General features: G+C 30.4%; 1 protein-coding gene across 4 annotated transcripts in view; it reads left to right on the top strand.

The window, feature by feature from the left end:
* Positions 1-13,659, top strand: part of LOC111421673 (polypyrimidine tract-binding protein 1 heph) — a 304,079-nt gene that overhangs the window by 65,141 nt on the left and 225,279 nt on the right. The window contains exon 1 of one of the 4 annotated variants that reach the window (XM_071201571.1): positions 2,045-2,448. The exons of 2 other annotated variants lie outside the window; for them this stretch is intronic. The gene's annotated coding sequence lies outside the window, so the exon portion shown is untranslated. Of the gene's footprint in view, positions 1-2,044; positions 2,449-13,659 lie in introns of those variants that run through there. One more of the 4 variants, XM_071201569.1, reaches the window with a different exon arrangement.

Here is a 13,659-nt window from a genome sequence, read left to right as displayed (position 1 = left end):
ATTTATTTTTGGAATTTTTTATTTTACTTGAATAAAAGAATGTAATCTCCAAAACGATAAATTTAATTTTCACGGTAACAACAAACAAAACATAACAAAAATTTTAACAAGAACAATAAAATTATAAACAAATAGTAATAAATAAAAAAGAAGAAAAAAATACTAAAGCAGATGTTCAAAAACACTGCCTGATATCGCCATCTTAAATTAAAGCGCACTCTGCGGAGAACATTGATCTCAGTTCGAAGTTGATCAAATGAATCAACAATTTGCAACCTCAGTTGATTAACTGAAGTTATTTCAACGCAGTAAACTAGTGGTTTAACGCGTTCCCATAAATAAAAATCTACAGGTGTAAGATCCGGCGATCGGGGGGCCAACTTATGGGTGCACCTACTCCTCGTCCAAACCACCGTCCCGGAAAACGTTCCATCAGAAATTCTTGGACAGCCTGTGTGCTATGCGCAGCAGCACCATCATGCATATACCACATTGCTTGCCTTGTGTTTAAAGGAACGTCATCTAAAAAATCATCTAATTCTTCTAAATTTCGCCTGTATGTATGTCCATCCAGCCTTGATGGCAAGAAAACGGGTCCAATAATTACATCGCCCACAATGCCAGCCCAAACGTTATGAGAAAATCTCCATTGTGATTTCCAAGTTTTCATAAATCTTGGATTTTCGTCCGCCCAACTATGTAAATTTCTCAAATTGAAGATTCCATCTTTAGAAAAAGTGGATTCATCTGTAAAAAGCACTTTTTCTTAAAACTGATCATCAATTTGGATTTTGTGCTGCATTATTTGACAATATGCAGACTGCATATGGCATATTGCAGTCGCAATGAGTAATCAGCCAGTCGAACTTCCTGAACTTTGTAACAATGAAATGGATAAAGCTGTTGCTCGTGAAGAACACGCCAGACAGTCGTTTTTGAAGTTAAAAAATGCTTCGCCATATCTAAAGTACTAGCTGTTGTATTTTTTTCTACGTAGTCTAGAATATCTTCTTGTAGTTCGGGTGTTCGGGCTGATCTTACGTCACTAAGCAAGTTGTTTTTTTAATTGCCATGGCCAACCTTGACTTTTTCGAAGACTTTGTTTTTTAGTGTTACCATTGAAATCGAAGCTTAATATTTTCGCGTATAACTCGAAAACGGTCAATGTTATCAAAATTTTCAAAGAGTGATAAAAGTTTCTAAAATAAATTTCCTATTAAAAAGTACAAAAATAAATGTAGGGTTACCAGTGAACAAAAAAGTTCTGAGCAAACAAATTTTAGGGACAGCCTGTATAGCATGGTTGCCGCAGCCCGATCAAAGTCAAAATTGATTCAATGATTTGATGGTATTGAAAATATTTAGAAAAATGTGTTAATATTTCTGAACTTTGATGGCCCATATCTTGGCCAATTGAAGACTTTTATAATAATTTTTTTTCACGAATCGTCATCATTTTTGCTCTACTATATGAGGTTAATTTTATGCTCCGAGTCACGGGAACACCCTGTATACTCAAATCTTCTTCGTCTTGGGTCACTATCATCTGATCACCTGCGAAATGATCTGATAAAATGATCATCTGCACTTCGAACTTGTTTCTGAAGAAAGTTGCAACATATCATCTGAAAGTTTTTAGTTCTCATCTCATTTTCAGTCTTTATTTTTTTTTCCTTTTTAAATTTTATCCACCTTTTGACCTTAAAAATTGACGTCACCGCAATTCCATCCTATTGAATAATAGCCGGCAGTTAGTCATAAACTTAATGAGTACACGCAATGCTAAATACGACCGCAATGTGTTAGTTATGCATTCTCTGTTTGCTTATTACGAGATAACGCATACTTATCAGATGGGGATAAATTCAAAAAATTCAAATTAGGACCTCGATCCGGATCTGTTTACAAACAGGTACAATGAGCCGGGTTCTTTTATTGCCTATTTTTTTTATTTTATGGTAGCCCGTGCGTCGTTCTTTTTCGGCATTTTTCGATTGGTCTCGTCGACCTCCTCTCCGATGTGTTGTGTTGGGTGCTGAGTCGTGTTGGCGCGCATAAACCGCTCAGCAGTAAACGTCTGTCATGCGTTAGTATTGGTTCGTTCAATTATTGGTGAACGTGCGATTTGCGTTTTTTTTTAAACTAATAAATAATAAACCTTTTTTTGTGCGTTAATAATCCATCCTTTATTAGAAGAAACCTTAATACGTTTTTAGTGGTTAATCTGTTTTTTTTGTGGTGTTTGTTTCTGTGCGTTTATAGTTTTTTTATGTATTTTATTGTTTTTAACTCTTTAAAATTAACGAATTAACGAGACTATCGCAACATCTCCGTCTTCTATCAACCACAACCACACCTTACCTGTTTTGTATTATTCTACTACTTCCTCTGTTTCGGACTACTACTTCTTTAGGATCTATCTAGAAACCTTCTCCATTCTTCTAACAGGTAATACTTACAATTTCTACTTTTTATTTTTATTCTTTTCCAAGACTTTTATCGATTTAATTTGTTAATATTTCATCCCGACCTTTTTAAACACCGCTTTATTACAAGAATCGAGTATTAAATTAAAAATGCCTAAAAATAGCAACCAATCAACAGGTGTCTTAACACTTTTAACAGTGGGGATAGCACGTCTTTAGTGATTATCCAATAAAAATTTTTAGAATCATCGTTAAAATGCTTCTCTCTTTTATGTATGAACGAAAATTGTTTCTTTGTGTATGTATAATGTTTAGTCTACCTAGTATCTTTCCACACCTGCCCCTCTTTAAAAAACTACACCCAGTTCACCCTAACCATCCCTTTCGTATTAAGAGACGCAAGGCCAAAACCGAATGTTTCTACTTTTACGTCTAGTGTTACTTCTAGTTTTAATTTATCTACAGGGCAGATTTTTTTAACCTTTTGGCGGATTTAATACATTACTACTTCATTTCATGTGGAATTTAATTCTAAAACTTTTCTTACTCGTATTATTTTTTAAAAAACTTTGTCGTTTTCATAAAAAAACTTAAATAACTAAAGACACGTATTTCGTAATGTTACTTAAAATAAGAGAAAATTTAGTAGTCGGCTATGAAATTGTACGTCAAACCTTTCCTTTTTGTCCTTTTAATTCATAATAAACAATTTATTTCAAATAAACTTTTCTCCATCACCTTTAATTTTTGAGTTATGATCTATTTTAATACCAAAAGTACTCAATTTTGACATTTTGGTGATTTTTTCTTTATCACTAGAAAATCATTATAACTAAACCAAATCTGTTTATGGATGATGTCTTTCTAGTTCATAATAAACAATTTATTTCAAATAAACTTTTCTCCATCACCTTTAATTTTTGAGTTATGATCTATTTTAATACCAAAAGTACTCAATTTTGACATTTTGGTGATTTTTTCTTTATCACTACAAAGTAATTATAACTAAACCAAATCTGTTTATGGATGATGTCTTTCTAGTTCATAATAAACAATTTAATTCAAAAAAACTTATCTCCATCACAATTAATTTTTGAGTAATGATCGATTTTGATAAGAAAAGTACTCAATTTTGACATTATGGGGATTTTCTCTTTATCACTAGAAAATCATTACATCTAAACAAAATCTGTTGATCAATAATATCTTTTTAGTTCATAATAAACAATTTATTTCAAATAAACTTTTCTCCATCACCTTTAATTTTTGAGTTATGATCTATTTTAATACCAAAAGTACTCAATTTTGACATTTTGGTGATTTTTTCTTTATCACTAGAAAATCATTATAACTAAACCAAATCTGTTTATGGATGATGTCTTTCTAGTTCATAATAAACAATTTATTTCAAATAAACTTTTCTCCATCACCTTTAATTTTTGAGTTATGATCTATTTTAATACCAAAAGTACTCAATTTTGACATTTTGGTGATTTTTTCTTTATCACTAGAAAATCATTATAACTAAACCAAATCTGTTTATGGATGATGTCTTTCTAGTTCATAATAAACAATTTATTTCAAATAAACTTTTCTCCATCACCTTTAATTTTTGAGTTATGATCTATTTTAATACCAAAAGTACTCAATTTTGACATTTTGGTGATTTTTTCTTTATCACTAGAAAATCATTATAACTAAACCAAATCTGTTTATGGATGATGTCTTTCTAGTTCATAATAAACAATTTAATTCAAAAAAACTTATCTCCATCACAATTAATTTTTGAGTAATGATCGATTTTGATAAAAAAAGTACTCAATTTTGACATTATGGGGATTTTCTCTTTATCACTAGAAAATCATTACATCTAAACAAAATCTGTTTATCAATAATATCTTTTTAGTTCATAATAAACAATTTATTCCTAAAAAACTTTTCGTCATCACCTTTCATTTTTGAGTTACGATCTATTTTAATACCAAAAGTACTCAATTTTGACATTTTGGTGATTTTTTCTTTATCACTAGAAAATCATTATAACTAAACCAAATCTGTTTATGGATGATGTCTTTCTAGTTCATAATAAACAATTTATTTCAAATAAACTTTTCTCCATCACCTTTAATTTTTGAGTTATGATTTATTTTAATACCAAAATTACTCAATTTTGACATTTTGGTGATTTTTTCTTTATCACTAGAAAATCATTATAACTAAACCAAATCTGTTTATGGATGATGTCTTTCTAGTTCATAATAAACAATTTATTTCAAATAAACTTTTCTCCATCACCTTTAATTTTTGAGTTACGATCTATTTTAATACCAAAAGTACTCAATTTTGACATTTTGGTGATTTTTTCTTTATCACTAGAAAATCATTATAACTAAACCAAATCTGTTTATGGATGATGTCTTTCTAGTTCATAATAAACAATTTATTCCTAAAAAACTTTTCGTCATCACCTTTCATTCTTGAGTTATGATCGATTTTAAAATCAAAAGTACTTAATTTTGACATTTTGGGGATTTTCTCTTTATCACTAGAAAATTATTATGCCTAAACTGAATTTGTTTATGGATGATGTCTTTCTAGTTCATAATAAACAATTTAATTCAAAAAAACTTATCTCCATCACAATTAATTTTTGAGTAATGATCGATTTTGATAAGAAAAGTACTCAATTTTGACATTATGGGGATTTTCTCTTTATCACTAGAAAATCATTACATCTAAACAAAATCTGTTTATCAATAATATCTTTTTAGTTCATAATAAACAATTTATTCCTAAAAAACTTTTCGTCATCACCTTTCATTCTTGAGTTATGATCGATTTTAAAATCAAAAGTACTTAATTTTGACATTTTGGGGATTTTCTCTTTATCACTAGAAAATTACTATGCCTAAACTGAATTTGTTTATGGATGATGTCTTTCTAGTTCATAATAAACAATTTAATTCAAAAAAACTTATCTCCATCACAATTAATTTTTGAGTAATGATCGATTTTGATAAGAAAAGCACTCAATTTTGACATTATGGGGATTTTCTCTTTATCACTAGAAAATCATTACATCTAAACAAAATCTGTTTATCAATAATATCTTTTTAGTTCATAATAAACAATTTATTCCTAAAAAACTTTTCGTCATCACCTTTCATTCTTGAGTTATGATCGATTTTAAAATCAAAAGTACTTAATTTTGACATTTTGGGGATTTTCTCTTTATCACTAGAAAATTATTATGCCTAAACTGAATTTGTTTATGGATGATGTCTTTCTAGTTCATAATAAACAATTTAATTCAAAAAAACTTATCTCCATCACAATTAATTTTTGAGTAATGATCGATTTTGATAAGAAAAGTACTCAATTTTGACATTATGGGGATTTTCTCTTTATCACTAGAAAATCATTACATCTAAACAAAATCTGTTGATCAATAATATCTTTTTAGTTCATAATAAACAATTTATTTCAAATAAACTTTTCTCCATCACCTTTAATTTTTGAGTTATGATCTATTTTAATACCAAAAGTACTCAATTTTGACATTATGGGGATTTTCTCTTTATCACTAGAAAATCATTACATCTAAACAAAATCTGTTGATCAATAATATCTTTTTAGTTCATAATAAACAATTTATTTCAAATAAACTTTTCTCCATCACCTTTAATTTTTGAGTTATGATCTATTTTAATACCAAAAGTACTCAATTTTGACATTTTGGTGATTTTTTCTTTATCACTAGAAAATCATTATAACTAAACCAAATCTGTTTATGGATGATGTCTTTCTAGTTCATAATAAACAATTTATTTCAAATAAACTTTTCTCCATCACCTTTAATTTTTGAGTTATGATCTATTTTAATACCAAAAGTACTCAATTTTGACATTTTGGTGATTTTTTCTTTATCACTAGAAAATCATTATAACTAAACCAAATCTGTTTATGGATGATGTCTTTCTAGTTCATAATAAACAATTTATTTCAAATAAACTTTTCTCCATCACCTTTAATTTTTGAGTTATGATCTATTTTAATACCAAAAGTACTCAATTTTGACATTTTGGTGATTTTTTCTTTATCACTAGAAAATCATTATAACTAAACCAAATCTGTTTATGGATGATGTCTTTCTAGTTCATAATAAACAATTTAATTCAAAAAAACTTATCTCCATCACAATTAATTTTTGAGTAATGATCGATTTTGATAAAAAAAGTACTCAATTTTGACATTATGGGGATTTTCTCTTTATCACTAGAAAATCATTACATCTAAACAAAATCTGTTTATCAATAATATCTTTTTAGTTCATAATAAACAATTTATTCCTAAAAAACTTTTCGTCATCACCTTTCATTTTTGAGTTACGATCTATTTTAATACCAAAAGTACTCAATTTTGACATTTTGGTGATTTTTTCTTTATCACTAGAAAATCATTATAACTAAACCAAATCTGTTTATGGATGATGTCTTTCTAGTTCATAATAAACAATTTATTTCAAATAAACTTTTCTCCATCACCTTTAATTTTTGAGTTATGATTTATTTTAATACCAAAATTACTCAATTTTGACATTTTGGGGATTTTCTCTTTATCACTAGAAAATCATTATAACTAAACCAAATCTGTTTATGGATGATGTCTTTCTAGTTCATAATAAACAATTTATTTCAAATAAACTTTTCTCCATCACCTTTAATTTTTGAGTTATGATCTATTTTAATACCAAAAGTACTCAATTTTGACATTTTGGTGATTTTTTCTTTATCACGAGAAAATCATTATAACTAAACCAAATCTGTTTATGGATGATGTCTTTCTAGTTCATAATAAACAATTTATTTCAAATAAACTTTTCTCCATCACCTTTAATTTTTGAGTTATGATCTATTTTAATACCAAAAGTACTCAATTTTGACATTTTGGTGATTTTTTCTTTATCACTAGAAAATCATTACAACTAAACCAAATCTGTTTATGGATGATGTCTTTCTAGTTCATAATAAACAATTTATTTCAAATAAACTTTTCTCCATCACCTTTAATTTTTGAGTTATGATCTATTTTAATACCAAAAGTACTCAATTTTGACATTTTGGTGATTTTTTCTTTATCACTAGAAAATCATTATAACTAAACCAAATCTGTTTATCAATAATATCTTGTTAGTTCATAATAAACAATTTATTCCTAAAAAACGTTTCGTCATCACCTTTCATTCTCGAGTTATGATCGATTTTAAAATCAAAAGTACTTAATTTTGACATTTTGGGGATTTTCTCTTTATCACTAGAAAATTACTATGCCTAAACTGAATTTGTTTATGGATGATGTCTTTCTAGTTCATAATAAACAATTTAATTCAAAAAAACTTATCTCCATCACAATTAATTTTTGAGTAATGATCGATTTTGATAAGAAAAGTACTCAATTTTGACATTATGGGGATTTTCTCTTTATCACTAGAAAATCATTACATCTAAACAAAATCTGTTTATCAATAATATCTTTTTAGTTCATAATAAACAATTTATTCCTAAAAAACTTTTCGTCATCACCTTTCATTCTCGAGTTATGATCGATTTTAAAATCAAAAGTACTTAATTTTGACATTTTGGGGATTTTCTCTTTATCACTAGAAAATTATTATGCCTAAACTGAATTTGTTTATGGATGATGTCTTTCTAGTTCATAATAAACAATTTAATTCAAAAAAACTTATCTCCATCACAATTAATTTTTGAGTAATGATCGATTTTGATAAGAAAAGTACTCAATTTTGACATTATGGGGATTTTCTCTTTATCACTAGAAAATCATTACATCTAAACAAAATCTGTTTATCAATAATATCTTTTTAGTTCACAATAAACAATTTATTCCTAAAAAACTTTTATTTAATTAATGTTTTTCTCAAAATTTTTTTCTATAACATTTTTAAATATTATACATGTTTCGACACAAGGCATCTTCAGCTTTAATTTAAGACATAAATAGGTTTTTTATTTTCATAAATATATAAGTTGCGATTTAATGAAAATTAACACCGTTAATACTAAATCTTTCATCACAAAAAGTAGTTTCTTTCTCCGTTTTTTTGTCCATAATCATCAAACATGCTTATTTAAAAATGTTATGATTATTCAACATTTATTCACCAGGATTAGCAATTATTCATTTAATAATAAAACAAATCTCAGCACTCTTTATTATTTTTAAAGAGTTTTATATACACGATAGAAATGCAAACACGACAGAAATGGACGGATTTACGAGTGGCGATTAAAACCTTTCAAATAAACCGCGCCGTGGAATCAATCTAGAAGTTACGATTATGGTATGGAAATAATTCGGTTATTGTATAAACATCGTGATTGGTGTAGAATCGACGTCGGGGGGTTGATTACAAGAGCGAATAATGGCATCCAGATGATATCGCTACAACGCTTCTAAGGTTTTTGTTCCTCGACAGTTTTCGCAGCAAATTAACTTTTATGAACAAAGGAATATTACCGTCCAGATTATTCCAGTCGATGGCCTACTTACAGTCTTTTGTCTAACACCTTTTATACAAAAATCATTCGGGGATTTTAATCGTAATTCATCAAATTTACAAGTTAGAATTAATTATGGTTACTTAAAGAAAAGAAAAGTTGTGTTAAACAAAAATTGATTTTATATCGTTAAATGTTTTCTCATGTTTTTAATCGTTCGATATATTTGAGATTAATCGATTGGATTAACTGGTACCGATAAGGTATTGATTGTCCTCTCTTTATTGTACTCAACCGGGCCGTTTTATCGCTCAGTCTAAACAATACGTCTTGTTTAGAAACTGATTGCGGTTGTGTGGCATTGTTCTTAGCGGGATGAAGCTGCGTTCTGTGACACTTTAAATTTACCATAAAAGCATATGAAGTCAATAAAGAGATGAATTGAAACTTCTAATTTAGAATTAATCTTACATGTTAGAATTCCACCCGGGGGATTATTAAAACGTATTTCCCCTGTTCCATCCCTCGCCATAATTATAAAATTTAATCGGGCACGGGGGTGCGGGTTTATTGAATGTTCAATTTACGTCCAATTACCGGTTATTTGGCATTCCCACATCGAATTCCTCCTCATCCATCGACCCGCAGTTTGAACGTTGTGTGACAATATTCGCCCGTTTGATCTCGGTTCATTTTGTTTTAATTAAAATCGTAATACCATCATTTCCGCACGTAGAATCAATATAATTCGTTCCGTTTACAAGTAAAACCACAGTTATTCAATTTGGGATAATTGTAAATGTGAAATTCTAGCTATTTCAATAAGTAACAATATCAGATAAAAAAAGTTGTATAAATCCTTCCGTGTCCAACATTTGGCTAAATATATCGTGGATTAAAAAAAGAACTGTTTGGGATGAGTGTTGCTCGAAAGTATATTATTATGTGTGGGTGGCGACGTTGATCTCCGTATAAATAGCTAAGCCCAGAAAATATATCTATGGATAGCTGAAGAAATATTTCTGCTATGTCTTGATACAAAGTTTAATTCTATAATAAAAATTAGTTTAATTAATTTGTTGTTCAGTATCTAAACCAAAAAATAAGCTGATCGGATCATGAGAATAGATAAACGTTATCAAAAACTCAGGGAAACATCACCATATGCTGTACAATATGGAAACTTCTTTTATTAATATTCGTATTACCTACGTGTTTACAAGCGATATCTTATGTCAATACTCTTGGTTGGGTTCATTTTCTGTGAAAGATTCATTTAGAAAGACCCGTGCGACGATAGCAACAAACTTTTATCCGTAGTTTCCTATCTACTTTCTTAGCTGATATCTTCCTTATAATTAGGGATAGCGAAAAACTAAATGCAACACTTGAAAGCTTGAATTTTTCTCTATCTAAAACCGGTTTTCGTCTGCCGATTGATATTAAGATCAATAAAAAATGAAGAACACCGCGCTGTACTTAAAATAGCTCAAAATTACCAAACTTCAAGGACTTGTGCAATTGTTACGAAACCGAATTTTAAAAAACTGTTATCACAGTCAGAAAGGGCGCTCCATCAGCTATCTTAATCCATCAATATCTATCGGCGTCATGCTTAAATCACCCTTAATGTCCATCCCTACACTCAGAAACGCTTAAATACTCTTCCTCTAAACAACTTTCTTATTTGATAGGGAGAAAACTCTAGAACCATATCTATCTTATCGGAAATTTCCTGCTCTTTCTAGTGATGTATAACACGCGGCGATCACGCGCTTGCACACATACATTTTTGGCCAAACTGCTAAATTCACACATTTTAGCCATTCTTAAACCTTGTTCTGGTCGATAACTTTCTTATATGAGCAGGAGAAAACTCTAGAACCATATCTACCTTATCGAAAATTTCCTGCTCTTTCTAGTGGTGTATAACACGACGATCACGCGCTTGCACAAACACGTTTTGCGTCAAAAACTACTAACGTTGCGGATTTTTCTGTTTCTAGTTAACTCCCATTTGTGACAGAGTTTTATTTGTTATTCAGCGCTAGATTGTTGTATATATTTATTGAGCTATAACGGACACTGCGTTTTGTCAAATTATATTGACATGTTGCATTTTATGTGGGACAAAGTATGGAAATATATTTTTGTATATTGCATCTTAAGTGAAATTCACTGTAGTAAAAGTATGTGATGAAATTATGAATCATCTTTAAATAATTATTGTGCTTGATCATCGAATAAAAATTAATTCCACTTATTGTTGATGGTTGACGGCGCATCACATCCGTTACTTTAGTAATTGATGGAATAATGACCGCGTTTGGGCGTTTCGCTATCTTAACACTGTGAAAAACGTGATTTTCTAGCATTTTAGCAAACCGACAATTAGCTTGGGCGCTTTCTTTCCGCGGAATTGGAGTGACAATATTAGAAAGCGTTACGAAGGAATCGGATCTATTTTGATTCAATCTAAGAATACGTTTTCCTGATTGCAGGTAGCCTCTTCGCGTATCGTTTCATCATAGCTATTTTTGCCATGAAAATCACGTATTTCTATTTAACCGTTTTGTTTATTATTCACTACTTTTTGTATTCTTTTTAGTATTGTAGAATAATACAAGCAAAATTAAGTAATCGGCCATAAAAGAAATTTATTTCGCCTTCTCTAAATGTTAAATAAAGGTTATTCGCGGTGACATCATATTGAGTACATTCTTGTACGTACTGATTGCAATTTCTACTTTAAAAGGCGACAGTTACGACGTAATCGGCCCTATGCGGTTCGCAAACAGCTAACTAACAGTAAAACACCGCTTTAACGGTATTTCGACGCCCGCAGAAGCGGATCTTTGAGGGCGTTACTTCTCAAATTGCCTTTTTATGTTGCAATCTTGTTCTAATCGAACACATCCGTGTACTACATTAACTCTATAACTTCATAACATCAATGTTATTTTTTAATTTGGATTGCTTGAACTGTTAGATTTTGACGATGTAAAACTACGCTGGAATGTTAAAAATATACTCAATATTTTTCAATCAGAATGTTATTTTTCTCTATTATTCATCGTTTAATAAAGAATCCAGTCGTTTGTAACATTTTCTTGAATAATTATTACATCCTTGAAAAATTCTACTACCTTCTTGAATGTTTACGTTAAACGAAAGACTTCTTTCTAAAACCCGTGCGACGATAGCAACAAACCTCCCAGCAACAAACTTTTACCCGTAATTTCCTATCTACTTTCTTAGCTGATATCTTCCTTATAATTAGGGAAGGATCATTCGGGTTTAGCCGTCTTGAGAGACGTGCGGCTAAACCCGAATGTTTCTAGTTCTTGGTCTAGTGTTGGTTCTAGTTTTAGTACAATAAAAATATGCAACATAGTGATATCTTATACTAACTAGCGCTACTTACCACTGTTACTAGAATAACAATAGACCTAGAACTAGAATCATTCGGGTTTAGCCGTCTTGAGAGACGTGCGGCTAAATCCGAATGTTTCTAGTTCTAGGTCTAGTGTTAGTTCTAGTGCTAGTGTTAGTCCAGTTTTATTTGTTATTCAGCGCTAGATTGTTATATATAGAGACCAAGAACTAGAAACATTCGGGTTTAGCCGCACGTCTCTCAAGACGGCTAAACCCAAATGATTCTAGTTCTAGGTCTAGTGTTAGTTTTAGTGCAATAAAAATATGCAACATAGTGATATCTTATGCTAACTAGCGCTACTTACCACTGTTACTAGAATAACAGTAGACCTAGAACTAGAATCATTCGGGTTTAGCCGTCTTGAGACACATGCTGCTAAATCAGAATGTTTCTAGTTCTAGATCTAGTGTTAGTCCAGTTTTATTTGTTATTCAGCGCTAGATTGTTATATATATAGACCAAGAACTAGAAACATTCGGGTTTAGCCGCACGTCTCTCAAGACGGCTAAACCCGAATGATTCTAGTTCTAAGTCTAGTGTTAGTTCTAGTTTTAGTGCAATAAAAATATGCAACATAGTGATATCTTATACTAACTAGCGCTACTTACCACTGCTACTAGAATAACAGTAGACCTAGAACTAGAATCATTCGGGTTTAGCCGTCTTGAGAGACGTGCGGCTAAATCCGAATGTTTCTAGTTGTAGATCTAGTGTTAGTTCTAGTGCTAGTGTTAGTCCAGTTTTATTTGTTATTCAGCGCTAGATTGTTGTATATATAGACCAAGAACTAGAAACATTCGGGTTTAGCCGCACGTCTTTCAAGATGGCTAAACCCGAATGATTCTAGTTCTAGGTCTAGTGTTAGTTCTAGTGTTAGTGCAATAAAAATATGCAACATAGTGATATCTTATACTAACTAGCGCTACTTACCACTGTTACTAGAATAACTATAGACCTAGAACTAGAATCATTCGGGTTTAGCCGTCTTGAGAGACGTGCGGCTAAATCCGAATGTTTCTAGTTCTAGGTCTAGTGTTAGTTCTAATGCTAGTGTTAGTCCAGTTTTATTTGTTATTCAGTGCTAGATTGTTATATATATAGACCAAGAACTAAAAACATTCGGGTTTAGCCGCACGTCTCTCAAGATGGCTAAACCCGAATGATTCTAGTTCTAGATCTAGTGTTAGTTCTAGTTTTAGTGCAATAAAAATATGCAACATAGTGATATCTTATGCTAACTAGCGCTACCTACCACTGTTACTAGAATAACATTAGACCT

Source organism: Onthophagus taurus, chromosome 2 (genome assembly GCF_036711975.1).
Source record: "Onthophagus taurus isolate NC chromosome 2, IU_Otau_3.0, whole genome shotgun sequence".
Classification (NCBI taxonomy): Eukaryota; Metazoa; Arthropoda; class Insecta; order Coleoptera; family Scarabaeidae; genus Onthophagus; species Onthophagus taurus.
This window is presented reverse-complemented; position numbering and strand designations above follow the sequence as displayed.